Source organism: Myotis daubentonii, chromosome X (assembly GCF_963259705.1).
Source record: "Myotis daubentonii chromosome X, mMyoDau2.1, whole genome shotgun sequence".
In the NCBI taxonomy this organism is placed as follows: domain Eukaryota; kingdom Metazoa; phylum Chordata; class Mammalia; order Chiroptera; family Vespertilionidae; genus Myotis; species Myotis daubentonii.
Genome location: NC_081861.1, coordinates 123570709 through 123580580, shown reverse-complemented (window position 1 = coordinate 123580580; position 9872 = coordinate 123570709). Strand labels below are relative to the sequence as shown.

The window sequence follows — 9872 nt, the reverse complement described above, 5'->3', positions numbered from 1 at the left end:
CACCCTTTGTACAGGCTCCCATGACAAGTTTACACTCTCCACTTTTGTTATGTTAACCTCTTACTTGCCCATTGACAGCCAGGGGTGGTGATGGGCATGAGCTAACTTAGAAGGCTGCTGCACAGCCAGTTGAAATCCATGGATGGGCTGCCTGTAATTTTCTGGTCTGGGAGTAAACCTGAAATAGACTTCAGAGGATTCCAGAAATTCAGAAATAACCCGAAGTATGGGGGATCATTTCTCAGGGTACAGCTGCAAGCAGCAGTCAGACAGGTTTGTGTGATCTTCCTAAAAGATTAAAATAATATCTGGATTTTTTGATTCTTGGGTAGTGTGTTGTTTTAATAGTGGGGTATACTACCATGTATTTTGTTTTGTGTGTGTGTGTGGAAAGGATGAAATTTATTAACTAGCAAAGCATTATGCCTAGCTGATGGTCAAATCCTGGCCTTAAGATAGCATTTGGGTCACGAATATGATTTTCCCCCTTAAATTCAATTCCATATTGAATTTATTCTTTGATGGAGGAGTTTGAAATAAATGGCCTTTATTAAGGCAGACCAATTCCAAGTACGACCCAATATAGGTACTTTTGAATGATCAATTTTCTTAAATTACTGAGGAATTTCACTACTGATGAGGACTATTATCTCCAAATTTTAAAAAATCTTATAAAAGTTTGATCTGTCTTCATCTCACAGATGAGGAAAGGGTGGTTCAGAGAGATTCAATAACTTGCCTGTCACAAAACAGAGTTTCTCTCCCCCCCCACCCCCCCATTGCATGGTGCTACCTGTTTTTCTGTCCACATTATGCAATTTTTGTTGTATTCCATGGATGGAAGAGTCTGGCTCCAAAGTTTAAGATGGAAAATACATTTCAGAAAACAGTATGGCCGAAACCGGTTTGGCTCAGTGGATAGAGCGTCGGCCTGCGGACTGAAGGGCCCCAGGTTCGATTCCGGTCAAGGGCATGTACCTGGGTTGCGGGCATATCCCCAGTAGGAGATGTGCAGGAGGCAGCTGATCGATGTTTCTCTCTCATCGATGTTTCTAACTCTCTCTCTCCCTTCCTTTCTGTAAAAAATCAATAAAATATATTAAAAAAAAGAAAACAGTATGTAAAATACATGTGTTCTCTAATACCATCTTTATAACACTGTGCATTGAAAACTCTGAAGGGACAGAGGCTCAGAAGTAACAGTGGCTACTTCTGAGCAGTGGCATTGTGGGTAATTGTTTTTAGGCACGAGTTTCTTTTGTTTTCTAATATGTTTTTATTGATTTCAGAGAGAGGAAGGGAGAAAGAGATAGAGACATTAATGATGAGAGAGAATTACTGATCGGCTGCCTCCTGCACGCCCCCACCTGGGGATCGAGCCTGCAACCTAGACATGTGCTCTTGACTGGAATCGAACCTGGGACCCTTCTGTCTGCAGGTCAATGCTCTATCCACTGAGCCAAACCAGCTAGGGTGGCAAGAGTCTTCTTTTAACTTCATTTAGGTTGTTTTCTTTTTTTTTTTTTTGCATTCAGGTCCCATTTCTTGGTTGGCTGTCAGCCAGGGTCAATTTCAGCTTCTAGGCCACTGCCTGCATTCCTTCCTGTTGCTCTTCTTTCTCCACCTTTAAACCAGTGATGCGGGATTGAGGTCTTCTCATTGTTCAAATCTCTCTGAAGAAATAGTAGCTGAACAAGGTAGAAAAACTAGGTAGTTCTTTTATTTTTTAAAAGGAAAATATTTTATTAATTTTTTTATGTTCTTAGCTTTTTTCACATTTATCATGATGTCATTAAGCTTTTACTTTCATATTTACTTTAAATGTTACTGTCATTTTTTTTTTTGGCTGCTGCAAAGCCTTATTGTTTCCATTTGGTCCAATGCATGGGAGAGGGCTTCAGGGTGGTTAAGGGAATGGCTAGTAGTTTCGGGGAGAGGCTCAGGCAAGAGCCAGACCCCAGGGGAATGCAGAGGGGCCCCTCAGGGGCCTCTGGGCTCCACAGGCTCCTAGTTGTGCTGGAGGGTGAGCCTTTGGAAGAAGAGATCCTGCCCAGCCCAGCCTGGGGGCGGCGGCCTGCGGAGGTGAGTCAGGTGTGGCCCAGCTTCTTGGTGAGTTTCACCTGCTCACCCCGGAAGCGGTTCTCCCGGGAGTCCCGCAGCTGAGGGTCTGCAGCTCCAAGAGGGCCTGGCTCAGGTTCCTCTCCCAGGCCAGGGCGGCTTCCAGGGCGGCCTGAGTTTCACCCACTCGCTGTGGGGCGGCTTCAGCACGACCTGGAGAGAATGCGGCGGCGGCCTGAGTTTCACCCACTCGCTGTGGGGCGGCTTCAGCACGACCTGGAGAGAATGCGGCCACCTCGCTGGTTTTGCATCTTTAAGGGATGCTCAGCGCCCTCGCACTTCTTCTGTGCCAACTCCTGGAAGAAGCGGCCCCGCCCTCCAGAGCAACATTGTCGGGTGGAAACAGGAGCCCAGAGAGAGGTGGGTGTGGGGGGCCCGCAGATGCAGGTTGGCCGTGGAATAATTCTGACGGATTTGGGAGCTGATGGCTGTTCGGAAATAAGGAGTTAAGGTAGAGAAACCGCCCCCCCCCCCCCCCCCCGGTGTGTTGGCTGGTCTTGGAGGTGGTTCTGAAGGTGGTGACTGGATGAGACGCTGGAGAGTGGCCGGAGGCTGGAAGAAGGGGTGTCCCTGGGTCTGTTCCTTCCAAACACTGTAGAAGCAGAGACAGATCCGGGACGTTGAGGGCATTGCTCATTGTTTACTATTTATACCAGTGGTTCTCATTCCAGGATGAGGCCCAGAAATCAGGATTTTAAAAAGATTCCCAGGTGATTCTAATGTGCAGCCAAGGTTGAGAACCACTGATTTATACTATTACAGATGTCCCCCATTCAGCCCCAGATGCCCCCAGGCCTTTGCTACACTATTGTCTGTGCCCACAGGCTATGCATATATGCTTAACAGATCAACCCAAACTAGACAGTTCTTCCCATACAGCGGCAACAGAACACAGAAGAATGAACATGTACTTTGGCTCCAAACGCCCCCGGCTGTATTTTCATGTGTGACTTTCTGGCCATGTGGCTTCCTAGTGCCCTGATCCTTTGCAGCTTGGAGGCTGCCTGAGTTTCTTGGCTTCTGGTGCTCTTCTTCCCACTCTGATCAGGGGTGATTTAAAAAAAAAATTATTTCAGAGAGAAAGGGAGAGGGAGATAGAAACATCAATGATGGGAGGAACTCATTGATTGGCCGCCTCCTGCACGCCCCCTACCGGGGATGGAGCCTGCAACCTGGGCATGTGCCCCCAACCAGAATCCAAGCCGGGATCCCTTAGTCCCCAGGCTGACGCTCTATCCACTGAGCCAAACCAGTCAGGGCGATCAGAGGTGATTTTTTATTGCTTTTTTGGTTTGTTTTGGCTTCTCTACATTTTCCAAATGTCCTACAATGAGCATGTCTTACTTTTGGAATCATAAGAGAATTTGATAAAAATTCTTACAAAAGGAAATCACCAGTGACCGTGGTCAGAACAGGTTTAGTGGAGTGATGGGAAACAGAAGGTGGATTCCAGGGGTGTGAGGAGATAGCTGGGGCTGAGGAAATGGGAACAAGGAATGTGTGACTCCCTGTTGGTAGCAAAGGCAAGGAGACAAAGACCAGTTTCCTGAGTGAGTAACAGGACTCAGAAAATTATTTATAATAGCAGTTCTTAAATCTTTTGCTCTCAGGGTCCCTTTCTACTCTTAAAAAGTTAGTGAGGGCCCCAAAGAGCTTCTGTTTATGTCATTTAATATTTACCGTATTGCATATTAACATAGAAAATATAGAAGTATTCATTTAAAATAATAGTAGTGAACCCATTATTTCTTTTTGTTTTTTGTTAATCCTCACCCGAGGATATTTTCCCATTGATTTTTAGAGAGAGTGGGAGAGAGGGAAAGACAGAGAGAAACATTGATGTGAGAGAAACACATTGGTTGGTTGCGTCCTGTAGTGCCCTGACCAGAGCCTGGGCCGGGGAGGAGCCTGCAACTGACGTATGTGCCTGTGGCCAGAAACAAACCTGGACCCTTTGATCCACAGGCTGATGCTCTATCCACTGACCTAAACAGTCTAGGGCATCCATTATTTCTTAACATATATTTTTAAGAAAAATAACCTTTTCAAAACAAAAATTTAATGGAAAGAGTGGCCCGGTTTTTCATTTTTGCACTTCTCTCTAATGTTTGACTTGGTAAAAACCAATTAGATTCTCACATCTGCTTCTGTATCCAATATGTTGCAGTCTGTTGCCTTGGTGGAAGCAAATAAGAAAAATCTCGCCTTCATTGCAAGTGTAGTTAGTCAAAGAAAGACCCTGAAAGGGCCTTCGGGACCTCCTGCAAGGGTTCTAGGACTACACTTTGAGAACCACTGATTTATAGTATGGGAGGAAATTGGAACACACTATATAACCTGAACAGAAAGAACCAGTAGAGAAACAGAGATGTAAAATTCAAGAGAGGAGGTATAATAAAAGGAATATACCAATATGGATAGAGGAGAAGAGGTAGGAGGGATAGAGTTGCAAGGATATGTGTGGCTGTAAATAGATATGTTTGGTGGCCTGGAGGCAACTGGTAGATTTCACATCCATTACTTTGTTTCCTCTGAAAGGCAGTGAGGGGCCACAGAATGGGATGCCGGTTTATAGAGTGCCATGAAGATGATTTGTCCATATGCGTGCTGGGAGATGAGTTGATTGCTGTGAAAAGGTAAGTATTTCTGTGAGCAGGAGCATGTCTAGTTACAGTGCAGGGAATATTTTGAGCTGGATGTTTTCCCTCAGAGCCTTCTCTGCCACACTTTAATCCAAATAAGCCAAGTTAAAATCAACATCAAGGACACCTTCGGTTGCAAAGAGAAATCAACAAAAGTGTCCTGAGCCTGAGCTGTGTGAGTACAATAGGGGAGGGACATTTCTTTTTCATTTGGTTTTATGAGGTGATGTTTACTAGCTCAATGTATGTGTATTTAGGGCATGTGTTTGAGTATTTGAGCTTTGAGTATTTTTAGCACTAATTAGCACTGCTACTTGGAAAAGAAGCTCTCCAATGCCCAGGGTTTGGGATTGTGGCTTTTGTCCCTAGGGTGGGCATGCCTCTGAATGGGTCTCCAGTTCACAAGATTTTTATATATTTAGGCTGGGAGAGCTTGTGTATGTGTCCATGTGTATGTGTACGTGGGAGGCAGATTCACTGCTTTGGTTCAGCAACATTTTATTTTGAGTGTCTTTGGTGTTGAAGTCTTTCTTGAAATGTTCAGCAAGATTAGAATAAAAGTAGAAATAAAAGGGAAAATTAAACTAGGAGTACATTAACTGCAGAAGAAAATTTCCAGTTCGAGAAATGGAAGTATAATAGTTCTAATATTCTTTAAGTTCATGTGATTAAAAAAAAAACAAACTTAAGGGATTTATTTAAAGCTTGTTGTGGGGGACGGTTACAAATTAAGAGCTGTTCCCATCAGTCTGGAATAATATGGACCTTTGTCTCTCATAAACTTTTTAAACTAAAGATGAGAGCTTACTTAAATACATTTTGGCATCTTTTCACTTTTCCATGAACAGTGTAGGTCTGGGATGAGGGGTTCCTTACTCACAGGCTGAATCTTAGGATAAGCCCTTAATTTAGAAATGATAAATGCCAAGAAAGTTTACCATATCTTGATAAATTCTTGAAGCTGGAAGGGAACTTACAGGACATCTGGTTTGTCTCCATTTTATAGCTTAAAAAGTTAAAAACCAAGAGGGTTGGGGAGCTTCTGAAGTCCATGTCTGTGGCTTGTTGCAGAATTTTTCCCCCCTTCCAGTCCTGTATACTTTTCTTTACACTAGAGATTGGAACTTCTATGCATTTGAGGGGTCTCTCTAAGTCTCAGTTTAATTGCTTCATTTAGGTCTCTGTGGTTCTTAACTATTTTGGGATATCTCCTGCTTGCTAATCTGTTTGTAGTGTGTCTCATTCTCTATCTTTTGGGCTCCCTCTCCTTCTGAATCTTTTTTCTCTATCTATGAGTGTGCACCATTCCCTCTGTTTCTCTCTCAGTCTCTCTCTTCTTTGGATATCTCATTCCATATCTCTTTCTTCTTTTTTAATCTTCTCTCTTAACTGGTGCCAAGGGGTTCTATAGTTCTCTGCTCTCCCATTTTATCTTCCATGTTCTTTCCATGTTCTTAGCTCTTTATCTTCCATAAGAGACACCGATCTGTAGGGTTTTTTTTTTTTTTGTATTTTATCTAATTTTGGCATTGGGTTATACTGGCCTCATAAAGTGTAGTTGGGAAGTATGCCTTATTTTATTTTCAGGATGAGATTGTGTAGATTTTGTGTTGTTTTTTTTTTTCTTCGAAAGTTTGGTAGAGGCCCTGGCCAGGTGACTAAATTGGTTAGAGTGTTGTCCCAATATGCCAAGGCTTGGGGGTTTGATCTCTGGTCAGGGCCCCACACCCCTCTCCCTTCCTCTCTCTCTCTCAAATTAAAAAAAAAAAAAAGATGTTTGGTAAAATTCTCCAGTAAAACCATTTGGGCATGGAGATTTATTTGGGGGGAGATTTTAAATTATGAGTCTAATTTCTTTGATACAGGACTATTTAGCTTATCTATTTTGTCTTGGTTGAGCTCTGGTAGTTAATGATTTTCAAGGAATTGGTATATCTTTTCTTTTTCAAATTTATGAGTTTAAAGTTGTTCATCATATTCTTTTATCTTTTAAAAACTTTTTAAAAATTTATTTATTTGGAAGGGAGAGAGAGAAACATCAATTTGTTGTTCCACTTATTTATGCATTCACTAGTTCATTCTTTTTATTTTTTTGGCCCAGGGCAAAGGTGGCTTTTATTTCCTCTGTTGAAGAAGTAGGGGACGGGGACTTCCCCAAGCACACCAACTTAAGGAAGGGGTGGTGTGCCCTCAGCAGAAGAGAGCGGGATGGTCATTCAGAAGGGTTCCTCCAAGTCCACTTCCTGGCCCCAGGCTGCAGGGTATGTGCTCTTGAGAGTCACTCACTCCCCCTGGGGTGCCAGCTCTTGCATGAATGGAGGCACAAAGAGGTATCTGCTGGGGTTCACCAAGAGGAAGGGGGGACTGGTGCCCTGACTGAGGGAGCAGAGGACTGGGGTGGTCGACCCCACACCCAATGCCTGCCCAGGATGATAACTGGCGGTGTGACTTTTCTCCGGAGAAGGGCCAGAGAGGCCCAGAGGCATTGCTCCATCTGATGGCTGGTCCTTTAAATGTCCGTCTCAAACTGTGACTCTTCACCGCCTGCTGGCTTATCTTCAGGGCTGTTCTGCAGGTGGTTCTGGCTGGCTTCAGTGGGGGGCACGTCACTTACAGGGCTAGTGACCCCTGGAATGGTGGGCAGGTCCCGTGGGGGTGTTTTGGTCACAGGTGAATTCCGACACTCCATCAGGAACTTCTGGTCATAGATGATCCTGGTACCTCCCAGGGTGGTGCTGAAGAGCCTGCTGCCAGGGGGTTGGGGGGGGGGGCTGGGGAGGGTTGCGGGTGGTGGTGGTGGTGCTGCTGCTGCTGTACTCCCCGGCGGGAGCTGCACGGTGTCACTGAGGACTACCGGTGAGTGGCGGGGATGACCCGGCTTGGGGTCTGGCTGCAGCTGCTGCCCCAGACATGGTCGTCTGCGTGTAGTGCCGCAGCTAGCACTAGTTCATTCTTATATGAACCCACAACCTTGGCATAGCTGATGCTCTGACCAACTGAGCTACCCGGTCAGTGCTCTTATCCTTTTAATAGCTTCAGAATTTTTAGTGATATCCCATTTCATTCTTGAAACTGGTAATATGTCTTCTGTTTTAATTTTTGTCAGTTTTGCTAAAGGTTTATCCATTTTATTGAATTTTTTAAAGAATCAGCTTTTTGTTTCACTGCTTTATTTTTTGTTTTTACTTTTATTGATTTCTTTTTTAAAAGAATATATTTTTATTGATTTCAGAGAGGAAGGGAGAGGGAGAGAGAGATAGAAACATCCATGATGAGAGAGAATCATTGATTGGCTGCCTCCTGCACGCCCCACACTGGGGATAGAACCTGCAACCCGGGCATGTACCCTTGACTGGAATTGAACCCAGGACCCTTCGGTCCACAGGCCCACGCCCTATCCACTGAGCCAAACAAGCTAGGGGCATTAATTTTATTGATTTCTTATCTCTATGATCCTCTGCTTACTTTGAGTTTATTTTGCTTTTTATAAAATTTTTTGAGGTAGAAGCTTAGATGATTGTTTTGAGACCTTTTATTTCTTTTCTAATGTAAGCATTTGGTGCTATAAACTTCCCTCTCAGCACTCCTTTAGCTGTATTCCCACATATTTTATGTTTTATTTTCATTTTTATTCAATTCTATGTGTAATTTACTTCATTTTTTACATCCTCTCTGATCACTTGGAAATTAACACACTTCTAAATAATCATTTTCTTTCTGTTTGGACAAGTTCCTTTAGCCATTATTCTTAAAAATAAGTTTTTATTGATTTTAGAGAAAGAAGAAGGGAGAGGGAGAGAGAGATAGAAACATCCATTCGCTACCCCCCCCCCCCCCCCACACACACACTTCCTACTGGGGATTGAGCTGGAAACCAACCTTTGGAGGTAGCAGCAACCCATCAGCATGTGCATGTAGGAGATCCCCCAGTGCTCCATCACCGGCTTGCCCAGGGTCTGCAGGTAGGACGCCAGCCACGAGGGCCTGCAGTTCTCTCCAGGTGACAAAAGGAAGGGGCGCTTGAGCTGCAGGCGGACTGGCACCCCAGATTAGGCTCCCCACGTGAAAGGTGTTACAGATATCTCCCATTCACCCACCGCCTTTATCTCCCTCCTCCTCACTGGATTTTTTAAAAATTTAAATTCTTTATTGTTTAAAGTATTACATATGTCTCTCTCCTCCCCCACACACCTTTAGCTATTCTTTAATGGTAAGTTAATTAGTGACCATTCTTTTAGTCCCTTCATCTGCGAATGTCTTTATTTCCCATTCATTCTTAAGGATAGTTTGACCAGATAGAGAATTCATGGTTGACATTTCTTCACTTCCATCACTTGGAAAATGTTATGCCACTTCCTTTTGGTCTCCATGGATTCAGATGAGAAATCTGTCGCCATTTGCATTGATTTCCTCCTATTGTTTGTCTTTGGCTGATTTCCAAATGATTTCTTTGTCCTTAGGTTTTCGAAGTTTAATAATGATTTATTTGGGTTTATCTTATTTGAGGTTTGCTCAGCCTTGAATCTCTAGGTTTATGTCTTTCCCCAAATCTGGGAAGTTTTTAACTATTACTTATTTGAATACTCTTTCAGCCTCATGTTCTCCTTTTGGACTTTTCTCCTTTCTTCAGGACTTCAATGATGGGAATATTATCTTTTTCTTATGGTTCCACAGGTCCCTGAGGCTCTCTTAATTTTTTTTTCCTCGTGTAAATTGAGTGAATTCCACAATGTCATCTCAAGTTCTCTGGTTCTTTTGTGTTCTATTTTTTGGTTGAGCCCATTGATTATTTTAAATTTTGGTTATTGTGTTTTCCAGATGTATAATTCCCACTTGGTTTTTAAACATCTATTTCTTTTACTGAGATTTTCTTTTTCATTTGTTTCAAAAGAATATGTTAAGAAAAAGAATATGTAATAGTTTGTTGAAATAGTTTTAATATGGATGCTTTAAAATTTTTGTCAGATAGTGCCATTATCTGATTTGTTTTGGTGTTGGTATTAATTGTCTTCCCTCAATCAAATTGTGCTTTTACTAGTTCTTTGTATGATGGGTGATTTTTTTAGACACTTGTCCTATTAAATATTTTATTTTAGCAGGTAGTCTCCCAGT

At 43.0% G+C, this 9872-nt stretch overlaps 1 pseudogene; it reads right to left on the bottom strand.

Annotated features, from left to right (window-relative positions):
• Positions 1-6838: 6838 nt before the first annotated feature.
• Positions 6839-8698, bottom strand: LOC132224667 (eukaryotic translation initiation factor 4E-binding protein 1-like; annotated as a pseudogene).
• Between the last annotated feature and the right edge of the window lie 1174 nt (positions 8699-9872).